This window comes from Pagrus major, chromosome 3, assembly GCF_040436345.1.
Source record: "Pagrus major chromosome 3, Pma_NU_1.0".
NCBI classification, from domain to species: domain Eukaryota; kingdom Metazoa; phylum Chordata; class Actinopteri; order Spariformes; family Sparidae; genus Pagrus; species Pagrus major.
Window position 1 is genome coordinate 19,815,316 of NC_133217.1, and position 18,867 is coordinate 19,834,182.

Consider the following 18,867-nt stretch of genomic DNA (forward strand, 5'->3'; position numbering starts at 1 on the left):
TGGTCCTTATTGTCATTCCAGCCATATACACAGTACACAGTGCAATGAAATAACGTTTCCCAAGAAGCTTCAGTGCAAACAAACAACAACAACATAGAACAACAACAACAATACCATATGCTACATGTAACTGCTTGTGTAGTGCAAAAATACTTCTAAAGTGACTGTATGATTATTATTATAATAATTATTATTATTATTATTATTATTATTATTATTATTATTATTATTTACATGAGGTGCAATAGTGCATCAGACTAATACAAAACAGCGACGCAGGACAGCGTACAACAGGGTAACAGAGGTAGTCAGATCAGTCCCTGAGCGTTGAGGAGTCGTATGGCCTGGGGGAAGAAGCTGTTTTGTAGTCTGGTAGCGACTGACCGTATGCTATGGTACCTTCTGCCAGATGGAAGTCCATGTGAGGGGTGGGTGGGTGGGGTCTTCCACAATGCTGGTTGCTTTATAGATGCAGCGTGTGGTGTAAATGTCTGAGATGGAGGGGAGAGTGACTCCGATGATCTTTTCAGCCGTCCTCACCACTCGCTGCAGGTTCTTGCAGTCCAGTTGGGTGCAGTTTCCAAACCAGGCGGTGATGCAGCTACCCAGGAGGATCTCTATAGTCCCTGTGTAGAAAGTGGTGAGAATTGGGGGTGGGAGGCGGGCTCTCCTCAGCCTTCTCAGGAAGTGGAGACGCTGCTGGACTTTCTTCACGGTGGAGCCGGTGTTTAGGGACCAGGTTATGTTCTTCACCAGGTGGACACTGAGGAATTTGGTGTTCTAAGCCCATCAGGTTGTGTGTGAGTAGAGCACTGGTGATGGGTTTGGGATTAGGTTTTTTGCGAGATGTCTTACACATTCCCCATTTATATTCATCACTCAGAATCTCTTGTCGATCCAGTAAAACCATTGTGATCATGCACCTGTGCCTTATATACCTGTGCATGTCAGTCTTGTGTGTCTTAAATGATTAGCCACGTCATCTGTCAGGTGGGGCCATTCCCCATACATATGGAATATGTAGCTGGGTGGAGAGATATGTTCAGTGTTCTTCTACACCTCAAAAGGTCACACAAACAGTTCAGAATAGTACAGTAAAATAGTTTGACGTGAAGTAGCCGTCCTCCTGATAAATCCTGAGATCCTGTCCAAAAATATTTATTTAAGAAGCTAAAAGGTTAATTCTGTTTCCTCTGGAGAGTTTTGTTCTTCAGCTTTAGTTTTGCTACTTGCAACGGTATTTGTTACAGTGGCATTACTGCATGCATGGAAACGTTTAAAATAACTCAAAGCAGCCTCTCTAATCATAAAATCAGAGCAGAGAGTATGCGTGTTGTGAACCCGCCTGTGTAGGCGTATCTTACTATCTGAAAAATAGCGTGGTCACTTTCTGCTGCCTCAAGATAGCAGTGAGCCATCAACGCGCCTGTCCACACCTCCTTTTAAGACCAATACACCCAGGGAACATTTGCTATTTACACAACGTGGGCACTGGGCGTGAAAATGACAACTGCGTCGGTCTGAAACTAGCGATGACCCTTGTGCCCTGCTGTGCGCTGCTTTGTGCCAGGGGTAAGATGGAGCCCAAAGTCTGTCTTTGTAAAACCTGCCACAGGTCAGGTCAGGAGCCTTCACAGCTTAGGTCTATAACTGATTTAGAAATAATTGTGGATAACGCACTGTCGTTGAGATTTTGCGTGGGGTGGGCATGAGTTTGCAAAACTAAACCTGACTTTTAAACTTAGAAATGACATTTTAATAACAATTTTTATTCTTTCAATGGGTATGAAATGAATAATTATGCGGTGGTGTATTTGATGTCAGTGTTCTCTGTTTTGGAAGCCCGTCCTTTGATTTTCAGGGGGTGTTTTGCACACTTTTTTGAGATCCTGCTGACTAACAGACAAACACAAACACCAACTAAAAATAAAACCTCTTTGGTCTAACAATGCATTATGCAGGAGTTTATAAATCGGGTAACAAAATTTCATTTGCATATTTCTGTTTCTGCTGATACACTATATTTTTGGATCTGCACTCATATATTTGCCATGAGTTTTAGCAATCTTGCCCTGGGTTAGGTACAAATAGTTTTTATGCATGTTTAATCAGTGGGAAAAAAATCTAATTGTTTTTGTTGTTTGTTGTATGTCGAAAACTTGTCGTTATCTTCCTCTTTACTTCCCACTACAACCCTGCCTACATACACAGGAATGCTTGGCCCAGCAGCACCTCCTCACATTTCATAGGCCTCCTCCTGTCGTGTGCTTTTCATATCTTTATTTACTCCCCGGTGTCTGCTGCTGTTGCAGGACGACAATGATGAAGAGCCCAGTTGAGTTGACAGTTTACTGCAGAGACAGAGAGCGAAAAGAGGACATGGATCTGCTGGGCCCTTTCTCTGCCTGTGTTCTGCCTGTCACCATAATCTATATAGCTCCCTCCAGAGTTAACACACACTCCATAATGTGATTTGTAAACATTGTACAACATAGGAGAAGCCTGAGCATAGAGCATAGAAAAGCCTGAGAATAGAGAGAGAAAAATCAAATGGACAGGGTCAGCAGCACAGAGGTGTGACGGGAAATAGATTATGCCATGACATCTTTCTCCTCTCCCTGCAGTGCAATCTGCTGCTCAACTGGTGATACTACCATGTGTCTTTTTCACTCATCAGTAGCTGGCCATTTAAAAAGAGACTTGATTTTTATGTGTTTCCTGGAGTGTACCTGTGTTTGTTTGCTGACGATGTGTGAAGTGAAGTAACAGTATGTGAAGTGTTATTTCACATACTGCAGTGGAGGGTGACTTGTTGTTTGAGGAACAAATCTTTTCTAGTGTTTGTCACGAGAATTAGCACTCGCCTGTGCGAACAGTTTTCCTCGCTGTGAATGATGGCCCTTTAGTTCCCTGTTTTTATGTACGAGGTTGCCATTAAAGGTAACCTGTGAAGTTTTTTATTATAAACACATTTGCTTACTTGTTGGACTACATTCCATAATTTACGGGAAAAGTACAGTTAGAGCTCGAATCAAATCGAAATGTTGTTTGTTTTATCATTATTGGATTTGCGTGTATTTTTCTTTTTTCTTTTTTTTTCAGCCTCAAACTCAAATGCAATTCAGAAACAGGAACATCAGTAATAAGAGGAATATCCATTCCTCACTGAGTCACTCCTGTCAGTCAAAACATGTTCAGGTTCAAATGACCACCAAATAAATCAGCCAGTTTAGTAAAGGATCAATTCAACATTTTGCGATTCTCACTGATAAGCTTTATTTCCGAGATTTAGAACCCCTCATATTTCTGTAGATATTAGGTTTAGACAAGTTAGTTTCTTCTCAGACTAAAGCTAAGTTTACACTACAGGATTTCAGATCTGATCTTCCACTCACCAACCATTTTTGGAGATCGCTGCCAAAAGCCCCAGATCAGAAGTAAATCAGTGCTCCTCCTATGAATGACCATTGGTATGTGTGAACTGTTTGAAGACACAATCCAGGAGCTCGCCAAGAGCTCACTGATGTGTCGCCAACGTCTGCTGGGGACAAGCTAAGCAAGCAAAGGGGTGGTATTTAGACTCTGAATTAGTCATGGGTGTGTTTTGGGCGGAACATAAATTAAACCAAATCGGAGTGTCGTCTCCCATTCCCTTTAAGAGCCAGGTGTACCATGGCCTGGCTCTTACAAGGAATGGGAGACGATATTAAACAGTGATATTAAACATCTTGGACAGGGAAGTGATCCTCAGCTGCCGGACCCTCTGCCCCGCCATTTCACAATCATCAGTCCCATCAACAACTCTGTTTGACTGCATATGAAAAAATACACTGATATTTAACTGAGGAGGAGGAGGAGCGCTGCTGCACATCCCTCTGGGACGACCATAGCGCATGGTCTAAAGCACAAGGCGCACGTGCATTTAGGGCGTGTCCACGTCCATTTTGCTAGTTAAATGGTGGATAATCTGGGTGCAAAGTGAGGCGCACGGCGCAAAGAGGGGGTATTTAGACCGAATTAGTCATGAGTGTGTTTTGAACTTGTGGAATCAGCAGCGGAGAGCCCGTCTGTAAGAGAAATCGCTCTTATGGGCTGTTCAGCTAAGTTATGCCAGTCAGTTGGAGACTTATTTTGTTAGAGTGCATTGCAAAACAGGATTAAACACAGAAGTGTTTGTGCAAAAGTTATGAGTAAAATGACTTGACACCTGAGAGCTACTTTTCTGAATTCGGTTATTCCATTAAAAATAGGGAAAAAAAATAAAAATATAAAAATAGGTGATTTAATTAATTAGATTTATAAGTTTGAAATTTTGCTCTAATAAATGCTGGTGTAATGGCCCAAATCCCAAACCCTGATCTGGAAGAAAGCATTTACTGTCTAAAAAATGTGATTCTAGCTTACACTGACTTTTGATGATAATGTTGCTTTTATTTATATAGCACTTTTCATGATACTCAAAGAGTTAAAACATTCTTTCCATAAAACATTTGGCTGAGTAATAATGTCAGATACACACTACAGTGACACTGTTAATGAGAGTGCAGACAGATCAGCAACAGGTCTGGCTCTGTGTGGTGTGTGTTAATGTGTAAGTGAGCAGAATGTAGGCCTCCCATCAGAGAGTGAGAGAGCTTAAAGATGGCCTCTGATCACTCCGGGGGCCCCCGCCTGGTCCAGGGCCGAAAGACGAGTGCTGAATGGCGAGAGGCAACCTGAAGAATAGGGGCACAGTGGGGCGTCTGTGGAGGACTGGGTGATGTGAAACCTCATTCTCTCCTCCGTTGTCTTTTTATGCCTCTCGCTCGGTCTCCAGTTCTCTATCTCTGCAGCTATTCAGAGCAGGTTGGGTGAGTCACACAGCTCCTCTGTTCAGGCCTCTCACTGGCTATCTCTCTTTTTTCTTCCTCCTCTTTTTGGCTCTCTCCCTTCTACTTTCCCCGTATTCGCCTTTCAATCTGTACTGTATCTCCTGGTCCATCTGTGCACTGATTGCACTGATTGGGTTTCGGGGGTGGGGGGGTGTCTGAGAGAGCTGTCTCTTGTTTTCCGTGTTGTAGTTGACTGCTGCTCTGTTTGTGCCTTATCTGTTGAGGTTTCACATTTGCCACAGTAACAATACAGTTCTTTGTGCAGTCTGGGCTCCTTTATGTCCTGTTGTTATGTTTCTTGAGTTGATACAGCAGGTGAACCACAATATCACAGCTGTGAAACGTCATTTTTAGCTTTGACCAAACCAACTTGACACAGATACTCACTCCTTGATGGAGAAAGGGTTGTGTGTAAATATAAATATATCTTTTTGCTGTTGGTTGAAAGCCTTTTATCTCACAATCGTTGACTTTGAGGGGCTGACAGAAGTTTAGTAACTATTGAATTTTATAGTTCATCCAGCAGACTTTTGAAACATTTGATAAAGATAAAGTTTTTGAAACTATAACCAAGCATGCAGTCCCTCGATTAAAGAACTATAAAAAACTCATATAACATAACGTTCCTGCTATGAATGAAGTTGATTCAAGATTCTGTGTTTCTGAGATATTGCGTTCACAACAATGGGACGGACAGACAATCTGAAAGGCATAAAAGGCATAAAAATACTATATATAATGTTTGATCACTTTAAAAAACTCAGTAGCAGCAAAACCCTTAAGAGCACTTTTTTGTCAACCAAAGTATAATTGTTTCACGGACTTTGATCATTTGACACACCTCTGAATTTCCATTAGTTTTGGGCACTATGTAAAGGAGGTCAATGTGACTCACTATGTCCACTATGTGGCGCTAGAGAACACTGACTTATTACACATTAGTATTTCAAGAACAGAGCGCACCATGATCATTTTATGTTAATCAAGGAATGATACTCCTGTTGCGAGTAGGTGGTACAATAACTATACCTCCTATATAGAAGTGTTATGGGCGGGAATCTGATCAAACGTGAAATTTGGGAAAGATTGGACCATTTACATAGAAGTTATAACAACTTCCTGTTTCGTGGTGAAAAATGCCTTGCAACTGTATTGGTGTCCAATGAGAACCCACAATCTTCACAATATACCATCATCAAGGCCAAGGATTTTCCGTCCAAACTGGAGGTGGATTTGGTCAACCTTCTAGCAGGAATACATAGAAGTAGAGAAACATTTCATTTCCTGCTGCCCCTAGGGGCGTTCTGACAGTAACAGATTATTGGCATCTAAATGTGTTCAGGCTTGTACTCTTATCAAACGTGTGAAAATTGGAGCAGATTTTACCATGTACAGTAGAGTTACAACAACTTTCTGTTTTTTTATGGGAAATCAGCGACTTTTGTTGTGCTGCCACGGTCACACCGTTCAACAAAAACTCAAGCTTTTATTAACTTTTCATCACAAAGGTGTTAAAGTTGGCATGTAGAAATTTGAAGTTGATCGGGGTAAAGCTTTGTTAAAATAGAACACATGCAAATCGCCAAAAATAAGCAGAAAAATTCAATATGGCTGACTTCCTGTTTGGTTTAAGTCATAGGCAATTTTAGGCTCTTTTTAGGGGTGCTCAAGTACACTTTTATTTCATCTCAGCACCCCTGAAATTATAAAATAGGGCTGTCAATATTAATTAATTATAGAAAAAATAACGCATTAAAAAAATAACACATTAAAAAAATAACGCAGATTAATCAGGCTGTACGACGCCTTGTGACCAGCAGCTTTGTCAACATTTCTAGAAAGTTTCTAGTTTCTAAAAGTTTCTAACTGTTAACATTGTTTCTCAAACCTAGAATGGGATGTAGTTAATTGTTGATCGATGCTGTACCCACAGTGTTGAAATTCACCTCCCCAGGAATGTTACAGTGCAACCATATATCAGCCTTTAATATAACACTAGAAGCCAAGCTTGGTGGATGACATAAAAGTCCCAGATTCTGCTGGAGACCATTCCATTTTAGCGACAGACACACTGGAGCAGGGCCTCAAAAAATTTAACATGTGACAGGAGCACCGTTTTGGGCACTTGTTTTTTTTTTGTTTTTTTCAAGATTAGAAAAATGGCTTGAAATATCACCTCCTTTTAAAGTAAAACATGTCCATTTATGGGTTAGGGTTAGGGTTCACTTATCTGCCAAAATACATTGAAATATTTTTAAATGCTTTCAGCAAATATTGGCATATGCGATTAATCACAATGAATCAATAACAATATAACAAAGCTTGTAATTAACTACATACATTTTTTTAATAATTTGACAGCCCTATTTTAAAAATAATTAGCCTATTATCAATTTTCTTTACTATTTTCCCTGCCCTGCTGAAAGAGACAGAATATATTTACTGTATTTACAGAGAGAGAGAGAGAGAGAGAGAGAGAGATAAGGTTGTCAAGAACACACAGTTATAATAGACTCATAAACATAGACTTCACAATTGTTTCACATGAATAAGCAGTGCATTAATATACTATCAATCAATTAATATGTTATCAAAAGTGGAAGAGATGTGGACAGATTGTGCAGATTTATATGGTGGTAAAACAGTGACTGTTTAGCTGAGGAAAAAAAAATGAATTGATAGAATTTTAAATGTGTGGGAGCTGAGAACCTCTAAAGGTCTGATCCTAGAATTGCCCCTGGTTTTGGTCATGGCACCAAAAGACATTTTTGAGTAGGTGCAAAGGATCAGGGGCGTAGCTGTAGACATCCTTATCACGGCCTCTCATGGGCATGTGACAAGGATGCTTCAAAGCAGCACCATCCCAACTTCTTTAAGAGCAATATCATTTGGTATATACAGTACACCCTCACATCTGCACATCCACCATTGTCATGGTGTCAATGATGTTATTGAAAAAAGTCAATAGCAAGTAAAGTATGAAAAAATCATAGGCTACTTTTACACATAGGCTACTATCGAAACTATGAATAAACTATTAAAAATGATTCAATTGAATGAATATTTTCTTATTTTCTTTGGTATTTATGTCATTAAAAATGTAACGGTTGTTGTTAAAACAAGTGGACCCAAAAGTTGACGCCAAACAGGGAGTCAATTTGAAAGGTGAATTTTTTGATCACAAAGGAATTGCTGGCAGGTAGAGGTTGTGAGCTCAAGCGCAGGCAGGTGGCTCCCAGGGTGGTGCAGGTGGAGACTCATGGTTACGTAGGTGGCAGGTGTCAGGGTTGAGTGGGGTGGCAGAGGTGCGGGAGGCTGGGTGTCGAGTGGTTGAGGAGCTGGTCCACAGAAAAGGTCCGGTCACACTGGAAGAGGACAGAGGCTGGATTAAGGCGCTGGCGAGTGGACATAAAGAAAGCTTCTAAATACATACACTCTAAAGACACTGAGAGAAACAAAGTACCACTGGAGCTGGCGACAATAATAAGGCACTGTGCAGAGGGAAGGTCTGGGTATAAGAGCAGGTGCTGATTACAACCAATGTGCTGCAGGTGTGTGGACCGGCACAGCTCCGGCCAGCAGAAAAGCCATGCCCAGCCTCACCAAGCACCTCTGAAACACAAAGTACAAAAACACACCACAAAACAGGCCACCACAAAGTCCAATCATAACAAAAAATCTATTACATGAACTGGTTATACCTTAAATTCTCATTTGAATGCTTTTACCATATCATTAAAATCCAAAGCAAGGAAATATGTGACAATCAATTTGTTTTACAGTAAAAATCCCTAGAACTAAACCTTATGTTGTTTGCATCCTTTTGAAAGCAGAGAGCATTATCTAACCTTACAATGATATTAAATAATGAATACTAAAAATACTCAAGAATGCTACATCAAGAGTGAAATAGGTTGTTCCACGTAGTGGTTCCCAACCAAGGGGTCGCTACATCAGGAGTCATGAATAAAATCACAGTGGTTGGGAGATGATTAACAGGATGGAAAAGCAGAAAAATGCATCTCTGCTGCACAAAGTAATCTAAATCACTTGATTTTATAGGTGTTTCAGGCCGTTAAAAAATATTAAAAGGCATAATATGCAGGGTTTTCCTTTGCAAGATACAAAAGTAATCTCTTTTAACCATCCCTTTTGACCAACTTGAAGTGCGTTATGGTGTCTGTATCTACAGAGACACCTCTTCCTGTATTTTCAAATTTGTCTTCGTATTTTGCTGTGTTCGTTGCTGCAACAGTGATTCTAGAGAATGATATTTGATTGTTGACTGGTTTTCCGATCCCAGGTCATCAAATGTTTTATGTTGGTTGGTCTCCAACCCAAAGCCTCCATAATCAACCTTGTTTTAAAGGTTCACAAGCCAAAGAGATTGTGATATATTAAATGCAAAGGAAAACGACTCCCGTATATAAATACTATTAATTTACTCCTTTTTACTCACTTTTTTTAATAGTGATGTCATTAGTCTTTTCAAGTTTTTTTTCAACCTTTTCTATTATATCTCTGTCATGAAAAGCCCAAAATTGGCGTATTGAGTTCTGGAGTTTTCATATGTTAGCAGTCAGTGCCTTCTTCCTGTTTAATTTCCTGAAATGGGACAAAATGGGATTTTAGGAAACCTGCTTTACTAATTGTCTTCCCTCTCTAACTTGCTCTGCCCAGTCCCCTTCCTGAACTCTGTCGTGTCTTTCCAGTGAACTGCAGGTGTAAGTAATAGCCTGGACTGGATAAATATCACCCCACCCCCTTCCTACTCTTCACTCCACCTCTCCTCCTCATTTTTCTGGAACCCCCCAGGGTCTCCAGTGTCCTCTCCACTTTCCACGGCAGTAATAAGATGTCGACACGATTAAGAGTGAAAGCTAATCTGCCGCTCTGCCTCTCTCCACTCGGCTGTACTGAATACTCAGGCAACACAAAACGCCAGGGCCGAGTCCAAAGAGCCGGACAGCCAGTCGATGGCAGGAACAGAGAGAGAGGGAGAGAGAGGGAGAAAGAGGAGGAGGCCAGGTGGACAAGGGGTTGGATTGTAGCTAAATAATTAATGGGCGGCACTTTCGTTTTTTAATCTGTAAATGAGAAGGCCTAAGATGGCGGGCCGTCGCTCTGACACCCTATCCCTGGCCCATTAAGATAACAAGATGTTGGATAATGATCTCGGTTAAGGTGCAGTTTATCAGTCCAGGGGGAAGTGGCCTCGTCTCCCAGGTGGCTGGGCCCATGTCCCTTTATGCTGACATTACATCTCAACATGGCCTTATCTACAGAATAGCATAGGGAGAGTTCTGGTATGAGAGCACTGTAGTAGTACAAACACAATTAACTTTCACGAAAGCATTGATTGTAGATATTCAGTGAAACCCTATGATATACAGTTATATGATGTACAGTACATAGGTTTGATATTCATCATTAACATCATTTTTATTGTCTTTTTTGGTCATAAAGATTTCTTTAGCTCAAAAAACTGTGTAGAGATTAAAAGGTATGACTAATGTATTTATTATTTTTTGTGTTTTTTTATGTATATATATTTGAATGACCTTGGGAGATACTTTGAAAGGTACTTCTTATTGGCCACTAGACGTTAATATGAACCATATATTAAGTTACTCTTTATCAAATAAATGCCATGCTGGAAATTGAACAAATCTAAGACAAATTTGTCATAACAAAATCTCTAACAATCAGCACATCAAATACAGCAGCCTGGTCAGTGGCCCCATGATGTAACTTGTGTTACGTGAGGAACATACCTATATCACTTAAGTTATTTGACATGAGTCATGAGTATGATCTTTTCCTAAACCTAACCAAAGTTTGTTTTGTGCCTAAACCTAACCAAACCATCACTGTTTGACAACGTTAATAACAGTCCTAAAGTCATGATATGTCACAATATGTGAACTGTTTGACAGCAAGCTTTCACACCTGACAAATTGGGGGCATCAGATCAGGTACATGTTGTATGTGTCGTTCTAGAGAACATGGAAGAATGAAATTGACTTTGGAGAAGCTGCATGTCATCCCCGTCACTCTCATCCCATATCCTGTCATTGTACCATCAAATAAAGCCATTAAAGAGGGCAAAAAAAAAACAAACCTCAGTGTATTAGTCCCACCTAGCTTAAGCTAATAAAGACTTCAGGTCAACAATAAATCCTTACTTGTTAAAGATTATTATGTTCAGGTTCTGTTTTAGAGAGGTATTGATTTAACTTTTTGATCATTTGGGGGGCTGTTGTTTGTATGTTGAACTGTTTGCATCATACAGACAAGTGTTTCTGTTATCTAGCCTAGCCCCAATGATGTAAATGGGGTGGACAAATAATAGAATTGAATAGAATACACACTTGTCAGCATAGATCAGTACGTTTTACATTGGATAAATCTCAAAGAGTAATAGTCTATTGGCTTTAATTTGAATAGCAGTAGTTTCAGTGAATGTACTGTTTGTCCTCCATACTGCTCATCCGCTGCAATCCAAGTGTCCTGAAGTGGCGACATCCAGAGTTTACTCGAAACGACGTCATTTAGTACATTTTTCCACAATATAATAGAATATATTGTGGGTACAATGCAGTTTAATTATTATGGTTTAGTAAAACAGTATTTGTGTATGGGAAGCTCTTAACCTTTAGTGGCTCTAAATTTGATCTGAAATGAGCCTGAATATATTTGATTGGTTTTATTATCCTTAATTTCTATGGTCCATGGTCCTCCTTATATTCATACTTAAACAAGGACAGGTTGAAGAATATTGGATTCCAATAATGTTTAGTTCAATCTTGGAAAAAAAAAAGCCATTTAGAGCTTAATTACAATAATGTTAAGATAACCTACCAGTTGAACTGCTCTTTTCTGCAGGTAGGTACTGTAAGAGGCTAAACTGAGTTTAGCAGCTCTGCCCTCCTCTGCATCCTTGTGTTGGAGTTGTGATTCGTTCTCAGCGTGTCCCCACATCTGAAACCTCTGATCCTATCATTTATTTAGCCCAGCAGCAGCCGTCCCCCCCCCCCTCCCCCCGCCTGCACTCTACTTAGGTAAACACCATTGTACAACACTCAGCTCAAGGGTGTCCGTTGCACATTTATAAGCTTCAAATGAGTAAACCCGCAGGACATGCGCTGGCAAATATCAAAACAGTCTACAGTCCCAGGTCAGCACTTCTGTCCTGTGTCGGCGGAGAGGAATTAAAAGAGAGAAGGAGACGGAGGACGGAGAAAAGAGAAAATACAGATGAGCAAAAAAAAGACAGGGAGTTAAAGAAGAAATCAAGGCAGAAGAGCAGATCTGACGATTGTGTGAGTCTCAGTGTCAGACACTGGCATTACCCCGGAAGCTTGAAGAGAAGAAACGCTCTGATTTGCGCCATCTGTTCACTGTTGCTGCTGAGAAACCACTGGAGATACACAATGCTACACAAACAGCCTCTCCTACACATGCAATACACACAATTGCAAACTACATACAGTATACTTACAATATATATACAATGATGACTTGTGTGGTGACAATTCAGTCATTGGTTAAAATCTGAGGACACACAGGGTAACAAGATTCAATATCGTATAATGAAGTCTGGTATCGTACTCTGTAGTCTGGTTGTATGGCAGAGGATACTTGTCTATCTCTTGTCAGATTGCAGGTGGGTGAGCAGACTGTGGGTGGAGTGGGTGTTGTCCTTTGGGCTCTGTGCAAACATCAATAGAGGGAGATATGGGCTGGATTCCAGGATGTGTACAACGAAAATGTGAAATGATTCGACTGTGGAATCGACTAAACAAAATGGCAGAGGATAGAATAAAATAAAAAAGTATTTATATGGAGTAAATTACATAGTTCCCCCTGGTCAAAAGAAATTTACTCCATTTTTGAGGAGGTGGATATGGTGTATATTTACAGGAATAACTTGTGTCGTAATGTTAACTCCATTAAAAATAAGCTTCTATTGAAATTTGAAGAGAAATGGTTTGAAAATGTTCTATTAAAACCAAAATTAAGGACATATATGCAGATTAATCTAACTTTGGAGCTGAATTATATGTTACATCACATTTACAGAGAAGTCAAAGATCTTTGGTTGCACAGTTGAGATCTGGTATTCTTCCTCTGGCCATTGAGGTTGGTCGATTTAAAAATATTCCCGAGGAGAATAGAATATATGAAATGTGTGAGCTAGATGAAGTAGAAAGTGAGTCTCATTTCCTTTTATATTGTACAAAGTATGACAATTTGAGAGAGGTATTATTTCATGAAATCTGTGGACAAAACCCTGAAATATTTTGGTGCTCTGATGAGCAGAAGCTGGAGTGGTTGTTTAATTTCAATGTGTTTAAAACTGCTAGCTTTATTTCTCAAGCCTGGAAAAGAAGACAGGTAAATTTGTTTAATTAATTTTTTATGATTTCTCTTGAATCTTGGCATTGTCTTCCCTTTCTTTTCTTTTTTTGGGATAATGGTTTTGAACCCCTGTTTGTTTTCTTACTTCTTTGATGTGCTGATGATGTGCTCTGGATCTGGTTTGTTTTCTTGGTGTCTTATAAGCCCATGCGGGCTGGGCATACAAGTATGCATGACACAATAAAAGTAATTCATTCATTCATTCATTCTCACCCCACTGATTTCACTGATGCTCAGTAGATGGGTCCCAGTAATGTTCTGGGCAGTTTAATCTCCTGCTGCATAGGACTATCCCAAAGTGCTCTTTCTACCACTTGACAATATCACCACTTAGGGTCACCAGTTCGCCTCTTCTGCTGAACACAGCCTGAGCCAATGCCAGTTTTCCCTTCATGAGTCATCTGACAGTTTGTCAGAACTTCATTTAGGCTTTTGAAAGTCCTTGAACATGTGACAGGAGCACTGTCTCACGACTGACTGCAAACCACACCACTTTTGTGAAGTAGTTTATACTCTGACAGAGCAGGCTGAGAGCTGTCATGACAGCTTCCTTTATTTTGGAATCCATGACATAGATTGAATGTCTTATACCTGTGACATGGATGCACAAAGTTTAAATGATGAGCCTTGCAGCTCAGCCCTCAAACTGTCAACAAGCCTTCCCCGACTCAGTTGCTAATAGAACAATAAGTCAACAAAGTTTAGACCTATTGTACCATTTACTTCTGTCTCACAACCAACTGCAAACATTGTCACTATTGTGAAGCAGTTTATATTCTGACAGAGCAAGGTGCAAGCTATTATGATAGCTTCCTATATTTTTTGGCTCCCTGACTTCTGTCAAATGGTCACACTGGGGTGGGTTGGTTTAAGACAACCCAATTAATTTGCATCAACTTTACTATAGTTACATTTAATGCAAAATATTCACACATATTGACTATTCCTCTGTCAATGCATCCATTAATTAAAATGAACAGATTTTATCTCAGACATTTTGCTTTTATCATAGCAGGTCTGATTGGGTTTCAAACTTACTAACTATTTTTTGGTCCCTTGGGGGCAACACAACAAGGTGCTTAAAAGGTGACCTAATTAGGCCCTGTTTCAGCTGGACCTCATCAGGTAAAACTTCCTCTAATGACCTCTCCTGGCAAAGACAAGTTGAACTAACTAACTGCTAGAGCTGCATTGCAGTTCATGTTGCATAAAACTTAATTTCTGGTAAGAGTACACAATCTAAAACTTTATCACGCCAGAAAATGTTGTTTCCTTTCCCCATCAGTATATATATTTAATGTGATATATCCATAATGTGGATGAGGAAAGTTTAAATGAAGTGCATTGCAGCTCAGGCCTTGAACTGTCAACAAACCTTCCCCAAATAGCTGAAGCTCACAAAATGCAAATCTATCTTGGAAAACAGACTGCAGTTAGTGCACAGCACACAGACTGTAGCAGCTCCAGCTCACAGTATAACCCCAAGCACACTGTACACCACTTATCACACACACACACCGCATAGATTTCCAAGGCTAAGTGGCCGGCATGCTCTCAGCTTTGAATGACATAAGTACCTGAGTAGCCTTGGGTTCTTCACCCAACCCTGAACACACTTATATGGCAGCTGATGGCGATGCAGGCCGCTTCCATGGTCATCTATCAGACCCAATAGGTAATGTCTATGAACACACTCGGCTCTCATCAGCCGGGATAAAGGCCTCTATTAAGAAATGAATAATACCAACTGAGATGAGGTGACCTCAGACCAGTCACGTGCCATCAAAGCTGAGACTCGATGGCTGCTTTTGGTTAGGATCTGTGGTACAGAGGGGGGCGGTCCAGAGGTTGACGGATGCTCGAGGCCGACACGAGATGGGCTACAGAGTCAGCCGTTTCAGTCCTGTGATCTAATCTGTTACCCATCATGCATCCTGCTTCACTAATGAAAAGGCAAGGTCCCATCCGTCACAGGCAGCTATGGTAAATGGAATTTTAACCCCCACCCTGCACCCACTTTTACAGAACAAAGCTGCTCGGGCAAAAACGCCTGCAAACATGTGCAAAAGAGCCTGGATGATGTACGATCATTGCAAAAGACCCAGGAGCAACGGCAAATTAATATCAACAGGAACAAATCATTGAAGATGCGCTTCCTATAGATGCTCCTTTCTGTCACAGCAACAAACATAGCTGAGCTCGGCTCAGCCATTAGTTCTGTGTGCCAGGACTTCAAGGAGGATCCACATTGTCTTCATTATTGTTCTTCTTCAAGCATGAAGCCCGGTGTAGTGAAGTGTCACACCACATGGTAAATTTGGTTTCAGATGAAGAGGGCTCAAAAGGGTCATTTCTAGCATCAAATAAGCGTAACAGCCACAGAACAAATTTATTAAATAAATGTTGGCCTTGTGCAGAATTTTAATGGAAGGCACCATGCTGATAGAAGGCTCAAAATACCCTCCCGTGGACAGACAAATATAGCAGAGGCACCCCTGATCTACAGGCTTGTGACAATAAGCTACTAAAATGTTGTGTCCAATATAATACTGACACTGTGATCCATTTCCACTCTATGATAAATCATTTTCATACCTAAAAACTAAACACTTAACACTGTTGATGTTCTCAGTCATCCAGGTCATGGTGAATCTAAGTGCTGTATCGTAGGCAACTGGACTTCAGTTCTAACTAACTGGAGGGGAGTTGCAGGCTTTTAAACTATGTGTGGGAGTGTCCTTACAGAGTCGTTAAGGACACGTGTGAGCCACACAGAGTTTAAAAGCCTGCAAACTCCCCTCCAGTAAGTTAGAACTGAAGAAGCCTCTTGGATGAGAGGTGAAACGTCTTCAAAGAACTGAAACAAGTCCAACTGCCTACGATACAGCACTTAGAAACACTAAACACTGTTTTCTGCTGCAAGGAGGCACAGTTCATAACATGTTATAGCAAGCAAGGTGTTCTTGTGACGATCGTATGGTCACAATATACTTCACATGATTTAACATGAAAAGATTAATGTGAGAAAATGCTAATAAACTACAAGGCATGTGTGAGTGTTTGTGCTGATTTTTTTTATGAGCTAGTTTCCTTTTCTGTGCAACTCCAAATAAACACTTAAATACACATCATACAACTGATGCACTGTGTCCGTCAGGCAATCTCAAGTTTAAAAATATCACAAGTTGCGAGGAAAATATGTATTTCTAAGGATTGGGTACTTTTAACTGGTTACAGTCTCAATTTAATACTGATGCCTTTATATGACCTACATGAGCAGACAGTACCATGAGCAGGACGATTAGCTTTTTCCATATAAATATTATAGTTATTCTTAATGCCTGTCAATGGGTCAGATTCTGACTTATTTGATTGGATTAGTTATAAAATTAAACAATTCTTTTTAATGGTGGAGTGCTGAGGGATGAATTAACTGAGTCTCACAGCCAGAAGAAAGAAGCCACTATGTAGTCTGGTAGTACAGTACAAAGTTTAATTTGTTTCACTGTCATTATCTGTTGTCCGCAGGGGGCACCTGAATCAACAAAAAATAAAAGTTCCTTGTGGAAATTTTAAATTTTTTCGTTGCATACATGCAGTAGCTTTCTTAATGGCCGAGCGAGTTGGCAGGGCAAATTTAACTTTAGGGTTGCTCAGAAGTGTATATGCTTGACTAGACTGTTGGCCTACACCCTTCCTTACCCATGGTGTCGAATCAGGATGAGGAGGACAAGGGAGAAATGAATGATTTTAGACTTTAACGGACCACAAAAAGAATACCTTTTTTTCTGACTGAGATCCAAAGCGTTTACAAAGTGTTCCTGAGTCCATATAGTAATATCCTTTATGCAGTCATGTTTGACAAATTGGTGAACCTCACCCCATCCTTGCTTGTGAACAACTGAGCCTTTTGAGAATGCCCCTGTTACCAATGAACCTGTTTACCTGATGAATGATCCAAACAGGTGTTTTTGGAGAATTCCACAACTTTCACAGTCTTTTGTTGCCCCTGACCTAACATGTTTGAAACATGTTGGTGGCATCAAATTCAGAACAAGCAAATATTTACAATAATCAAATGGATTAGCAAATGATCACATTCTGTTTCATTTATGTTTTACATAGCGTACGACCATTTTGATAATCAGGGACGTTACAGTAGTGTACATCGAAACCATAATTGAACATTGAACACATGAGCATCAAATTCAAGAATGTGATTACCAAGGCTACATTACTTGAGCTGTTAAGCATTTTTGGCAAACCAGGAGTTACAACTACATCTCCTGAGCTTGATGTGAATCCCTGAGTTCAATACCTTAAACTGTAATGATCCCTCCTCTCAACACAGAGCTCCTCTACTGTCACAAGTGTTGATGAGGCAACATGGTTTTTATACTTATTTACTTATATCTCTTTTAACACTAAAACTGAATGAGCCCACGTAAGATCCATTACTTAAAGGAATAGTTCACTCTAGAACGAAATTCAGTCATTATCGACTCACCCTGATGCTGATGAGAAGTCCGGTGTAGTTTCTTATTCCTCAAAGTGCAGCTGGAGACCCGCGGGGGTACCCTCCTGCAGCAAACATCCATATAACGGGCGTAAATGGTGTCCGAGATGAAAAGGTCCATAAAACTACACAAAAACTTTGTAATATTCCTCCATACTGCTCGTCCGCTGCAATCCAAGTGTCCTGAAGTGGCGACATCCAGAGTTTACTTGAAACAACGTCATTTAGTGCATTTTTCTAGGTATTTACATCCAGCTGTGAGCGACCGAGTGACACACAAACACAAGAGGGATCTGCCTGCACTAGTGATTTGAAACTTGAAACTCACAGCTGGATGTAAATACCGGTGTGTATCTATCGCGAGTTCTGTTGATCTTGTCTGGCTCGGTTTCCGTAGTGCAATCGGCTGTGAGGGAGACTCGCGTGCACACGGGAGCGTGCCTCCAAACAAATACAGTATAGTGACTGTTTAGGCTAGAAAAATTTACTAAATGATGTTGTTTCGAGTAAACTCTGGATGTCACCACTTCAGGACACTTGGATTGCAGCGGACGAGCAGTATGGAGGAATATTGCAAAGTTTTTGTGTAGTTTTATGGACCTTTTTGTCTCGGACACCATTTACACTCGTTATATGGATTATTGCAGCAGGAGGGTACCCCCGCGGGTCTCCAGCTGCACTTTGAGGAATAAGAAACTACACCGGACTTCTCATCAGCATGAGGGTGAGTCAATAATGACTGAATTTCGTTCTAGAGTGAACTATTCCTTTAACTGCTACACCACTGAATTACAATGAAAGTATGAGGAAAAGTGGCTTTGGTCTTCCACAAAGGCTCAATGTCACCTTGTCAAGTTCAGACGTGATGCTCCCCACCCGCAGCTGAACCAAAGTCCTCACTTTTTCTTCCATACTGCACCAGCAGCCTCACTGTTTGATACCCTGAGGTTCTTCACTATCTGTTCCCACTAGTAGTCTGTTTTTGAGCCTAAATCTAGCATTTGAAGCTCCACAGAGCTCCCAGCAGGGACACACCGACTCTCTTTTCTCTCAGCCTTA

General features: G+C 40.5%; 1 protein-coding gene across 1 annotated transcript in view; it reads left to right on the forward strand.

The window, feature by feature from the left end:
* LOC140993502 (retinoic acid receptor beta-like) overlaps positions 1-18,867 on the forward strand; it is a 101,670-nt gene that overhangs the window by 31,871 nt on the left and 50,932 nt on the right. The gene's annotated exons all lie outside the window — the stretch shown is intronic.